This window comes from Manacus candei, unplaced genomic scaffold, assembly GCF_025592945.1.
Source record: "Manacus candei isolate 608988 ecotype Guabito, Panama unplaced genomic scaffold, ASM2559294v1 h1tg000008l, whole genome shotgun sequence".
NCBI classification, from domain to species: domain Eukaryota; kingdom Metazoa; phylum Chordata; class Aves; order Passeriformes; family Pipridae; genus Manacus; species Manacus candei.
Window position 1 is genome coordinate 30,523,528 of NW_026138056.1, and position 13,781 is coordinate 30,537,308.

Genomic DNA, 13,781 nt, shown 5'->3' on the forward strand with positions numbered 1-13,781 from the left:
TGAGGAGAAGTAAAGAAGTTTGGGCTTGGAAAATATAGGTTGAAGAGTATAATTTACCTCTAAAACACCTCTCAAAAGCCTTATCCTTCAAGGTACTGAGCACCTCCCAAGAGACTAACAACTTCTATTGAAATAATCCTCATTTAAGATTGAGTACTTCTGAGAATGCATTCAGAGTTATCCAGGAGCAATGCCTTGTTTCAGAGTTGATTATTTTGCACAATCCATAGGATGGTTTTATTTTTGCTCCTGTAGTTCGCAAATATTTTTTTTTCAAACAGTTTTGGTGTGCAGGACAATGCATTTATATTGAGGAAACATTTCTCGTTCCAGTGGAAATGGTCATTCTAACTTAATAATTAACACAGCTACAGACCACCTAAATTTTCAAAAATATATTAAGACCTTAATCTGAACAATACCGTATTTTCCAAAATGCTAAGCCCAGAGTAAGCACCCAGACTGTCAGCAATGACTGGTGGCACACATGATGAGGTGGATCAAAAGAGAATTGATTTCGATATCTGGCTTCTAAGATTCTCAAGATATATTTTGAAAAGCAAGGCAAGAAGATATAAACAATTCCTTTCAGAATTGTAGGGTTTTTTTCTCTCCATAAAAGAAATATAGCAATAAAAGCCAATAAAGAATTTTCCAGATTTATCATTCATTTTATCCCACTATAAATCTTGAATGTTTTGGTAATATTTCTTCTACAGTTATTTTGTCCAATATATGGCACAAAACTACAGTATGGAATGCAGAAACCATTTCCCCACAGAAATTTCACTTCTGAAAGACAAGACATGCATTCATGCCTGGAACTTTATTTTTTCCAGCTGAGTGACAGAAATAACTACTGCTTACTACTATAGCAGGATCTATTTTAATCCTCAATATAAGAATAGTCTCTCTGGGGAATTTTCTTTGATGTGCTTTTATTTTCTTAGTCTTGTACTGACATGTTAGTAGTAGTAATTATTCTGTTGCCAAAACCAGATTACCAATCTTTCAGTAAATATAGCTGGGTACCTCAGAGAATCAGTTTTCAATTTTTTTTTTCAGAGTTTCTGGAGATCTGTACATTATGTTTAGGCAGTGTGCAAACCTTAAATAAACAAAGTAAATCAACTCTCAGTAAGCTTTCTTTAGCTCTATGGTTAAGGTATACCAATATTGGGAATTCACTGTCTCACATCAGGAGTTGGAAATAACTCTGTAGTTAATTTATGTTAAATTTTAATAGTTAATAATAAATAGTACACTTTCAGAAAACAAGACAGTCTTGATTATAGTTCTGTTAACCAGAATAAGACTGCAAGTGTACACTGATTTAATTGTTAGTTTATTATTTGTGTATTTTTACACATAGGAAAGAAGAAAACTGTAGAATATGCACAGGAGGAAAAGATATTCAAAGATCTTGAAATTTTGTGCTAAAAAAATTGACTTTTTTTAAAAGAGTGTTAGTTTTAAAATATATTTAAAAGCATTTTCTCATTAACTTCATTCTGAATGCAATTTTTTAAAGAATTTTTTTTTCCTTCTATGTCAGAACACACAGGTTTTCTCTGACCTTAAGTTTTTTTGATTGCTGCAAACAAACTATTTGCCAGAAAAAGCTTGTTGTGCTTTTTCTATTAACCTGAGTTGAAGCAACTGACTAGAGAGAGTTTTAGTTTTCAGGTTGAATGGTGACTTTGATATAAATATAAAACGACTAGAAGCAATATCCTGTAGTGATTTTCAGCATCGCTTGATATATATTTTTCTTGACTTCTCTCATCAGAATGTTGTATGGAAAAGTATTATTCTATATATAATTTTTTAAAAATTAAATGTCTGACTGACAAATCAAAAAGTTAATTCCCAGCTTCTAGCATATCAGTAATAGCCAATGACCTTGATGATTAGAGGTTTTCAGTACACATCAGAATAATATGAGAGAAATTTAAATAATTTAAATAATTGTATGGTATGTGTTGGTCACTGAACTTTGAGTGTAAGGTACACTTTTTGAATTACATATTTTTAAACACAGATAATATATTTCTTCATATATAGAATATATTCATCCCTTTTATAGAGACTGTGAGTGTAGAAACTCAGCCACTAGGTTCCAAGAATGGTGCTTAGAATCACAGAATGGTCTGACTTGGAAGAGACCTTTAAAGGTCATCTAGTCCAATCCTCTCTACCCTACACAGGGACATCTTCAACTAGATCAGGTTTCTCAGAGCCCCATCCAACCTGGTCTTGAGAGTTAGGGTTAGGGTTTCCAGTGGTGGAAAATCTACCACCTCTCTGGGCAATTGTTCCAAGGTTTCACCATCCTCATGGTGAAAAACTTCTTGTTTATCTCCAATCTAAATTTAGCATCTTTCAGTTTAAAACCATTACAGCCTGTCCTCTTGCAGCAGGTCTTACTAAAAAGTCTGTCCCCACCTTTCTTATAAACCCCTTTTAAGAAATAGGGTCTCCTCAAAGCCTTCTCTTCTCCAGGCTGAACAACCTCTCAGCCTTTCCTCATAAGCGAAGTTCTCCAGCCCTCTAACCATTTTTGAGGTCCTCCTCTAGACCTGCTCTAACAGGTCCATGTTTTTCTTGCACTGAGGATCCCAGAGCTGGACACAGTACTCCAGGTTGAGTTTCACAAGCGTGGAGTAGAGGGGCAGAATCACCTCCCTCAAACTGCTGGCCATAGTTCTTTTGATGCAACCCAGGATGCCAATTTCTGGGCTGTAAGAGCACATCATCAACTCATATCCAGCTTTTCATCCACCAGCACTCTCAAGTGTTTCTTGGCAAGGCTGCTCTCAATCCCTTCAGTACCAGTGGTTTCTCCAACCCACTTGCAGGACCTTGCCCTTGACCTTACTGAACCTTATGAGATTCCTATGGGTCCACTTCTCAAGATTTTCCAGGTTCTGCTGGAGGGTATCCCATCCTATAGGTGTGTCAACTGCACCACTCTGATGTCACCTGCAAATTTGCTAAGTGAGCACTCGATCCCTTTGCCTATGTCATGATGAAGATATTAAACAGTACTGGCCCCAATACAGAGCCTTGTCACAGATCTCCATCTGAACTTTTTTGACCATTACCCTCTGAATGCAATCATCTAGCCAATTTCTTACCCACCACCCAGTGCATCCATCAAGTCCGTCAATTTAGAGAAAAGGATGTTGTGGGCAACTGTGTCAGAGGCCTTACAGAAATCCAGGTAAATGACTTCTCTGGCTCTTACCCTGTGAACTGATGTAGGCACTCTATCCCAGAAGGCCATTAGGTTTGTCAGGCAGGACTTGCCCTTAGTAAAGCCATGCTGGCTGTCTCGAGTCACCCTCCATGTAATTTAGCATACCTTCTAGGAGGATCTGTTCCATTGTTTTTGCAGGCATAGATATGAAGTTGATAGGTCAGTAGTTCCCAGTGTCCTCCTTTCTACCGTTTTTAAAAATGGGTAAAATGTTTCTCTTTTTGCAGTCAGTCAGGACTTCATCTGACTACCATGACTTTTCAAATATCATGGAGAGTGGCTTGGCAACCACATCTACCAATTCCCTCAGGACGCTGAGATGCATTTTGTTTCATCCTGTAGACTTCTGTATGTTCAGGTTCCTCATGTGGCCACAAAACTGATCTTCTCTTTCATCCCCTTGAAAGGTATGGGAAGAGAGGTTTCTGATGAAGACTGAGGCAAAACAAAATAGTTGTTGAGTATCTCAGCCTGCTTCTCACCTCTTTGTCAGTCATGTTCATAGAGAGGTGCACGTACTTTGACCTTTCTTTTCTGGCTGACCTCCCAGTAGAAGACCTTATTATTATTTGTGTCCCTTGACAAGTTCATCTACTGCTGTGCCTTGGCAATCCAGACCCTAGCCCTATGCAACTGGGCAATGTTCCTGTAGTCTTCCTAGGATATCTGTCCCTCTTTCCACTCTCTATGCAAGTCCTTCTTGCTCTTTGTTTTACCAGTAGGTCTCCACTTAGCCATGCTGGTCTCTTGCTGTCATTTCCTGATCTGTTATACCTGGGGATTGAGAGATCTTGAGCTCTATGGAAAGTATCCTTAAAGATCTGACAGTTCTATTCTCCCTTATTCCTGAGCGCAGATTCCAGGGCGTCCTAACTCCATGAAGATCTGGAAGTTTGCTTTCCAAAGGGTCAGAGTGTTGTGTTTATTCTTCACCTGTCGCATATCCTTCAGGTCTGTGAACACCACTAGTGCATGATTACTGTGGATTCATTGTTTGTACTTTTCCTCAGAGTATAGGAAGGAGGGAATTGGCAAGTTAAGAGAAATAAACCAACTCTTGTTCCTCCTCTTCCATGAAGGCTATCTCTGTACCACAAGGCTTTACTTTTAGACAAACCATGTGAATGCTTCAGCTAGGACCAAGGATTTCCACATGACTTTTGGACTCCCATCAATGTTGTCATTGCAAAGGACAAAAGAACCAAAGAGAACTGGAGACTGTAGATTCCTACGAAAGATTTTCAAATAAGAGAGGCAATCAAGCAAAAAATTATGCTCTTATGATACATTTTATGATTCATATTTCACTTGCTAATTCATTTACCAAAAAAAGAACTGTATTCTTAATCTGATTACATAATGATTGTGAAAGCCAAATTGCTTTAATAACATTTTGCATCACAAACTATGCACGAAGAAAAAAAAGTAAAATTTTCATGGTGTTGAATATTCAGAAAATAAAATCATGCTGTCAGCTCAAATAAGGAGGAAACATGTTTTAGGCAAAAACAAGACAGAGGACATACTGATGCTGTAAAGGCTACAGAAATAATACACTAGTGACACTAGTGAAGTAAAATCAGCAACAACTTAGTCACAGTCATCTTAATCTGAAACTTTTCTGTACTTTTTTCAGTATGAATGGAATTTTCTTAGTCAATTCATTTGAAAACAAATTCACAATCAAGCAATATTTATGTAATAGCAAAGTTAATAGACCAATTTATTTTTAAGGGACAAAGAATATAATATAGTGTTTAAATTTTATTTTATACGTATACAGTATCTTTTTTGCATCCTTGAATCTATGATTTTTGCAGTTAAGAAGTGAGATTAGCTTCTTCTTATTACAGAATCACAGAACGGATAAGGTTTAAAGAGACCACAGTGGGTCATCTAGTCCAACCTCCCTACTCAAGCAGGGTCATCTCAGAGCACATTGCACAAGAATCCCTTCCCTGCAGGGCCCGTTCCCATGGGATTCTTCCAAGAAGATCCCTGAAGAAGCTAAAGTTAGCTCTCCTGAAATTCAGGAGAGTTGTAGTCTTACTTGCTGCCCTGATTCCTCTTTGACCAATACTGAACTCCACAATCTCATGGTCACTACAACCAAGACCACCCCCAACCTTCACAACCCTTCAACAAGGCTTTCTCTGTTTGTTAGTATGAGGTCAAGCGTACACCATTCCTTGTGGGATCCTAGACTACCCATGAGAGGAATTTGTCATCAACGCTTTCCAGGAACCTCCTGGACTCTTTGTACTTTGCTGTGTTACTTCTCCAGCAGATGTCAGGGTTGAACCAGTGCCTCTGATTTTAAGGCTACTTCAAGTTGCCTACCCAGTTCCTTCTCCTGATCATGTGGTCTGTAGCAAACACCCACAACAGTGTCAACCTTACTAGTCTGCCCTTTTATTCTAACCCATTAGCTCTCAACTCGCTCATCATCCACCCCAAGACAGAGCTTGATACATTCCTCATACAGAGGGTAACTGCACCACTGCACCTTCCCGGTCGGTCTCTCCTAAACAGCATGCAGACCTTCATAACAACATTCCAGTCACAGAGGCTATCCCACTGTGTGTCCATAATTGCAGTGAGGACAAAATCCTGTGACTGCACGCAGATCTCCAGTTCCTCCTCTTTGTTCCCCATACTACATGTGGTGGTGTACAGGTGCTTTGTAGCAGTATTTGACTATGTCAATATCCTGGTAGGGGTACAAAGGGATGCCCCATAGGCCTTTCTTATGGTTATATCTTTGGCTGTTTGCGCTTTCTTGAGTTATTCCCTCTTAAACCTCCTTTTGCTACTAAGCTAAAGTTACTAAAGCTACTAAGCTATATTTCTCCCTTCTCACACCTTATCTCTGTCTAGCCTGACCTTGTCCCAATTCCCCTTCAAACCTAGATTAAAGCTCTCCCAATGAGCCCTCATAACTAGTGCACGATCAGTTCATTCTCCAGCTCTGTTCTTTATTACTGTACATAGTTCAGGAAGAGATTCATTACTTCAAAAATTACAGACAATGAACAAGAAGGATATAAGACCTTTTTACAGAATACGTTTCGGCAAAAACTTCTACATCCCAATTAAGATCATTCCATATGTACTAGCACAAATTATTCTATAATGTTTAAAGATTAGAACACCCCAAACTGCATATTCATCGCTTTTATACTGGGCTTTTAGCTGTTAATGTATTAGTTTTTCAGCATAGATTGACTTACTAAGCAAATGAAAAATGTTTTTTGCATAAGGCATTGGTCTCTGTTGGAATCAAGGAGTTATTGCGTGGTGTAAACACAAATAAACATCTGTTTCTTTTGTCCTCGTACAAGTAATTAACGCAAAATCAGGAAGTACATTTCTCACAGGAGGAATTCTTGCAACCTTCTTACAAATGAGACTTTCATTCTGACATTGCAGACAGTTGCTTTTTTAAATTCCAGATAGAAAAACCTTGCACCAAAAAAGACATCAAAGTATCTTCGGAACAAAATGCACAATAATAAGTTTCCTTAGATTGTATATTACTGTCTTATCATAATTTATCAAAATATCATTGCACATTGAAAGAGACTTTTCTAAATGCTTCCCAGGCTTATCTTTACTCCATATTTCTCTACCTCCTCCCTCCAAGCAGCACAGGAAGATGGGAAATGGGGACTGTAGTCAGTTCATCCCACCTTGTCTCTGCCACTACTTCCTTCTCATTCTCTTCCCCTGCTCCAGTGTGTGATTCCACCCATGGGAGGTAGTCCTTTATGAGCTTCTCCATCATGGGTCCTTTCTTTCGGTTGTCATCTTTCAGAAACAGACTGCCAGCCAATCTGCTCCAGCATGGGCTACTCTGTCCATGGGTTCAGAGATCCTGCCAGGAGCCAGGGGAGGTTCTCCAAGAGGGCACAGTCTCATTTGGGAGAATCTGCCTGCTCTGGTGCGGGGTCCTACATGGCCTACAGGTGGATCTCTGCTCCACTGTGGTCCTCCATGGGCTGCAGGGGCGCAACTGCCTCATCATGGTCTGCACCATGGGCTGCAGGGGAATCTCTGCTCTGGCGCCTGGAGCAGCTCCTCCCCTTCCTTCTCCACTGGCTTTGACATCTGAAAAATTGTTTATCTCACATATTGTCCCTCCTCTTCTCTGTTATTTCCTCTTTCTTAACTAGGTTATCCCAGAAGCACTACCACCGTCACTGATGGGTTTGGCCTTGGCCAGTGGCAGATCTATCTTGAAGCCAACTGACACTGGATCTGTTGGATTGAGGTAACCTTCTGGCATCTTCTCACAGAAGCCACCACTGCAGCCCTCTGCTACAAAAACTTGCCACACAAACCCAGTATGTGGGGACAAACACACGCAGATTATGAATGATGAACAGGATGACAGTCGCTTCCAGAGTGATATGAAAAAGTAAAAAGTTTATGGAGGGAAACTTTATGTAGGAAGTTTTAGCCATCTTGGTCTTCAGGAATGATCATTTATCTAATCCATCAAAGCAATTGATGCAAATGAGAGTTATTTTAGATTTTAAACAAAAACCTGTAATGACAAATGAGAAAAAAAACAATCAAACTGTGGTTAAACACTAAATTATTATGGTGAAGATCATATGTGATACTATCAAAAAGTTTATACAATATAAAATAATAAGAATAAGTAATTACAGTAAAAACAGTTGATCAAATCCACATTGTCATCTTTCTCAAGTACAGAAACTTATGCAAAATCAATCATAAATTTATGATTGTGTACATTCAATAAGTGTAAAGTATTTTGATATTTATCATTGTAAATATTACACTTTAATGTGAGTTCTCATAATTATTTTTAGTATTCCCAGTAGAGGGAAAAAAGTTTACATTGATGTATTAACTCCTTTCCAGCTCAAAAAATGCTCAGATCAACAGTCATATTTTCCAATATGTATCTGAGTAGAGCTTGTAGATTCTGACTATTTCTGTCAACGTATGAAAAACTTGCATGGTAGAATACTGATGGTTTTGAACAGAAAGTCCAGTCTTTGTTCACTTGGTACTTCAAACTGTAGTGCAGGTCAGTCAAGCACAGATATCCTGGGTTTTGTTTTGCTTGACCAGCTCACAGAAGCTTTTGTGGAAGAGATGAGCATTTTTCATAGCAGGAGCTATAAATAGAATATTTTTGGTTAGAAGGGTTGTAGCACTAGCACAGGTTAGAAAAAAGATGATGACCTAGAAAAAAGATGATGACCTAGAAGCATTCTGTTACTCTAAGAAGAATTAAGCACTACTGAAACGGCCCTCACAATGGTCATTTCAGCCCAAACAATTACTTGAGTAATTAATTCTAATTATTCCATGTAGAACATTGTATTAAAATTTTTATCTGAACAGCTAACTTCTAAATTCAGAATGGAAATTTGAAAGTCTTGTAAAAATTTTGATTTTCTATAACAAAATGAAGCAATAGTAGTAGATATGGGAATTGTGTCAGTTAATCTTAGTGTAATGTCAGCTATAGTGCTTATTCTCTGCTGTCATTATCTAGGTTTCAGCTTTAGATTAAAGGTCAGTGAACACTGTTAGAAAAGTGAAGTCTTATTTATGAAATAAAATTGCATAAATGAAAATAGCTGTAACTAGCCTTGACAACATTAGAGATCGATCACAGTTAATATTTTTCTTTCTAAGGGAACTTGAATGGTAAAGGTTTATGAAGAAAATTTGCAAAACATGCTTTAAAAAAAATACAAATACACAAGCAGTAAGTTGATGAGAGTAGAAAAGAGACATTAAATATAGAAGCACATAGAAAAAGGACCACTTTCCACAATGTATATTGGGGAAGGCTATTTCCAACAAGTTATTTATCACACATAGAGATGTATTATTTAAGAACCCCCTACTTCAAAAGTTTCATAAGGTTTAGCTACGTATTCAAATACTAACAAACCCCCTCCCATCCCTGAGCTGTACTTTGAAAAGAATTTCAGAAAAGAACAGAGTGCTGTTTTCTTCCCCAGTATATTATCATGCCATTGGCATTCTCTCTGTGACAGCCTGAAGTTTAGGTGTCTATAGGCCCTTCAGACAGGTACCAAGGGTGCAATGGAGTACGAGTTAACTCCCATCAGCTGAGCCATGGCTTAGCTGCTGACTTATCAGGATAGCCCCGTGCTCTGGCAACAAGGAGAAAATATATCAAGCTCCATGAAAATGCTAGCTCGTACAAAAATCAGAAGCAATGGAATTTATCTTCAATTTTAAGTCTTTAATACAAATTAAAAAAAAAAAATTCCTTCATTTACTGGCTTAGTTTTGAGGTCATACATTCAAGTTAGAAGTAATTTTTGGAGTAACATATTTTTTATCTGTTTATCAGGCCCGAAAAATTATGTTCCAATATATAATAACTTTGCTATAGCAGGAAATTTTTGGATCTTTATGTGTAATACTAAAAAAGAAATTGTAATGAAATAAAGCAGAAAAGCCTAAATTCAAGGGGAAAAAAACCAGGAAAAATGCATGTAAGGTGAGAAAAAAGCTTTTTTATTTTCCTTAAACTAGCAGACATTGTCAGTTACAAATAATATCAGGACCCTAAGAATGGTGACAGGCCCTAATGGCCCTGAACAGCGTCACTGGGACCTACACACATACCCCTGCTCATGGGCCTGGAGGCTCCATTTCAGCTTAGGCTCATTCACACAATTTTCACTTAAGGCATATTGCAAATAGACCTCTGACCAGCTTGTTCCCTGGCATTACTGCCTTATTTACTGGACTTCCTGAGTTGACATCAGATCTTTTTTGTCACCTTACTTCTGTATGATGACCCTTGGGTTGTTGGCAGGGCTTATTCCTGTCACCAGCCCTTCTCTACTCACCTTCCTTGGGCAGATTGTGCCTTGCAGGAGGGAACACTGACCTTCCCTGTGCTGGGGTGACTCTCAGCTCCCTGATGGAGCAGGGAAGATGCTGCTCTCTGGCAGTAAACTGCTGCACCTTTCCTGGGAGGCTGCAAGGATTAGTGAGGTTTGATTTCAAACATTGTTGATGTTCTTTAAAAAACTTCTCTGAAAGTAATAGTTCCTATCTATGGTGAAAAAAGATGAAGAAGGGGAGGTAATAAAAGCAAGAGTAATAACCTGAAACTCAAACAGGAAATAATAATTTACATATTAATATAAAAAATTGTGATAGTAAGGTCAATTAGAAAAAGGAATCATTTGCTGGAGAATGTCGTTCTACTAATATTGCCCAAGGTGTCAGTGAGACTAACATAACATTAACAAAGGAAATTCTTTTACAGAAGTATGAAATTAAGATAGAGTTGATTTGCAAACTACTCTTCTGTGATAATATAACCATGGGTATTTTTATCTGGGAAAGGAAAATGTAGCTTCTTGTTTGCTTGGAGGTTTTTTTATGTATTTATTTTAGAGTCCATTTCCTGATTAATATTTATTCTGTGACACTTTTTACAGCACCTAACTCCTGTATTTTGTGCTTGATGGTTTATCTTGGATATTTATTTTATATAGTAATTCTAGATGATCTTGCTGCATCTCTTTTTCACTTAAAAAAAATTTAACTATATTCACTCCAAGTGCATACAATCTGATTTTCTTTTCTTTCTTCTTTTTTCTTTTAATTTTGGAAATATGAATCTCCAACACTTTCATAAATATATATTTACTTATTAGATCACAAACAAATGAACTTGGATACATTAATTTTTTCCTTCTTATGCAAGGCATGTTTGTTTTATGAATCTGTTTAACAGCTTAAGTAGTAATATTTTTAACAATATTTTTTGAATATTGTTTCATATTCAAATGTTGGGTCTCCTTTGAATGTGCAAGTCTGTGACAAGTTTTATAAAGGTTAACTTGGAAATATAATTATGTTGCTCTATTTAATAATTAAACATATTTTTTCCTGAAATGTTAAGTTAAATTAAGGTGTTTAATTCTTCCAACAAATCATTACAGTAGTCTTCCTCTGAAAGAGAAACAACAGACAACAGTAGAATCATAGAATCGTTTAGGTTGAAAGATACTTCTAAGATCATTGAGTCCAACCATTAACCCAGCACTGCCAAGGCCACCATGTTAAGTAATGGTTTCAATTAGAAAAGTAGAATTCCTTGAGAAGTTTTTTTCAAACATAAGAAGGCGTGAATTAACCCACCCTATGGTCCTCAATGAGTAGGCAATAAGGAAGCAATACAATGAGGTACAGATGAATCACAATATTTATATGTCAGTAGTTGGTCTGAAAAGATAAACTATTAGAAAGGACTAAAAGGTTGAAGTTTCATTACAGTACTAGCCTATCATCACCAGAAATACTGCTTTTGAGTGTGTAATGCTTCAAGAAGTCACATAAACCCTGATTATTTGGAATTCACACATTATGGTGCTTGGGAAAGTGCTGCTAAAATATCCCAGGAATGATTTCTAAACAGTTCGTTCATTCAGTAGATAGGAAATTCTTTCCAAAAAAAAAATAAAAATCAGTGGGATTTGTCAGTTGCATCTGATGAAGTGTTTCCAATGTCATGGAAAATTCAAATAGAACTGACTTTGCTAATCTACACTTTCTTAACTAAGCTAAAGTTGCCTTGTATATGGGTACCCAGTTTTAATTGCTTGGCTGATTCATGGTAATATATTTATATGCTCATGATATTTGACATGGAATCTGAGCCTTAATAGGAACAAAGGGGAAAAAAATAAAAGCTTAGTGATTTTAAGCAAAAGACATATTCAACAGGAAAAACATACTACTGATAGTAAGAAAATATATTAAAAATGTATAAAAGACACAAAGATAGATATGCAACCTGGTCTTATTCAGAGTACTGGAACAGGCTTCCCAGGCAAGTGGTCATGGTACCAAGCCTGCCAGAGTTAAAGAAGTGTTTGGACAACACCCTCAGGCACATGATGTGATTCTTGGGGCTGTTCTGTGCGGGGCCAGGAGTTGACCTTTGATTTTCCTTGTAGGTCGCTTCCAATTGAGGATATTCTGTGATTCAATGATGTGTGCCAGACCAGAGTATTACTTTCTTTTTCTAAAGTACTTCTATTGCCTAACCAGAGATGTATTGGACAGCAACTGTCATAATGTTAATAGAATTATTAGGCCATATGACTTCTCTCTGTGTGTGAAGGTATTGAAATTTTAATCTAATTCAAGAACAGTAGGATAATTAAAATACCTACTGGATGTTCGACTTCATTGGAGATCTGGAAAAGGAAAACTTATGGACTGGATGTTCCAGTGATTTTGACTGTGATACAGCTTATTTTCTTCTCTGTAGCGGGTACCGTGCTGTGTTTTGGGTCCAGTATGATAATAAAGTTGATAACGAACTGTTGCTAAGTGGTGCTTACCCTAAATCAATGACTTTGCAGTTTCCCATGCCCTGCCAGCAAGCAGGTCACAAGACACTGGGAGGGAGCCCAGCCAAAACAGCTGACTTGAGCTGGCCAAAGGGATATTCTATACCATAGAATGTCATGCTTGGTATACAAACTGGGGGGAGTTACTGGGAAGGAAGGGGAGCCGCAGTCAGCAGGTGCTGACCAGTTGTAGTGTACATCACTTGTTTCTCTTGGGTTTTCACATTCTCTCTCCCTCTCCTTTTTATTACAATTATTAACATTAGTATTATCATTATTATTTTTATCTTTTACTTTGTTTCAGTTATTAAAATGTTCTTAACTCGATTTCTATATTTTTTTTCCCTCCTGATCCTCCTCCCCAGCCGATTGATGGGGGAGGTAAACAAGCAGCTGCATGTTACCTATTTGACAGCTGGGGTTGGACCATGACAGATCATTGCAAGTGGTGTCATAAAGAATCAGTTCTGGAAACATTTTGAAAATACTTTCAATGATGATCCAACTAAAAGTACAATGAAGGGTATGGATGACATGAATTTTGAATTCTATACATAGCAAGATGATGTAAGATATCTTGGAAACTGCAGCAATAGAGATGAGGTGGATTGTAAAGATGTAAAGTTCAAGGTTTATATATTTGAGATTATTAAAAAGAATTCCGAATGGAGCTGTGATCTAATCCCTTGCAAGCAAGGAAAAATATAATTAAACATAAAAATGATACAACCATGAATGAGGAGAATACAATCACAGAGGGCAAAGGACAAATAGTTGCCAGTAGAAGTGATGAAATGTTGTTTTGGAAGAGAGTTGATTTGATTCTGTTTCTGAAGTCAGGATAACAAAATTTTTTTTGACCAAAATTTCTGTCATTGCTGCACTGCAAGAGAGAAAAGGACTTAATCAAAATGACACAATAAGACTAGAAAGGTAGTAGAAAATATATAACACAGAGATGTCTTGACTGGGGCTGCAAGAACCCAGTACTCATAAATTCAACTTCACATGCTAAGAAGGAAAATATTATTTGTTGTAAATTTAGTTCTGCAAGGTGCTGAACAATCAACTCATTCTATTACAAGAGCGATATAAATACCAAAATGGATCTGCGTAGGCCTGTTAGT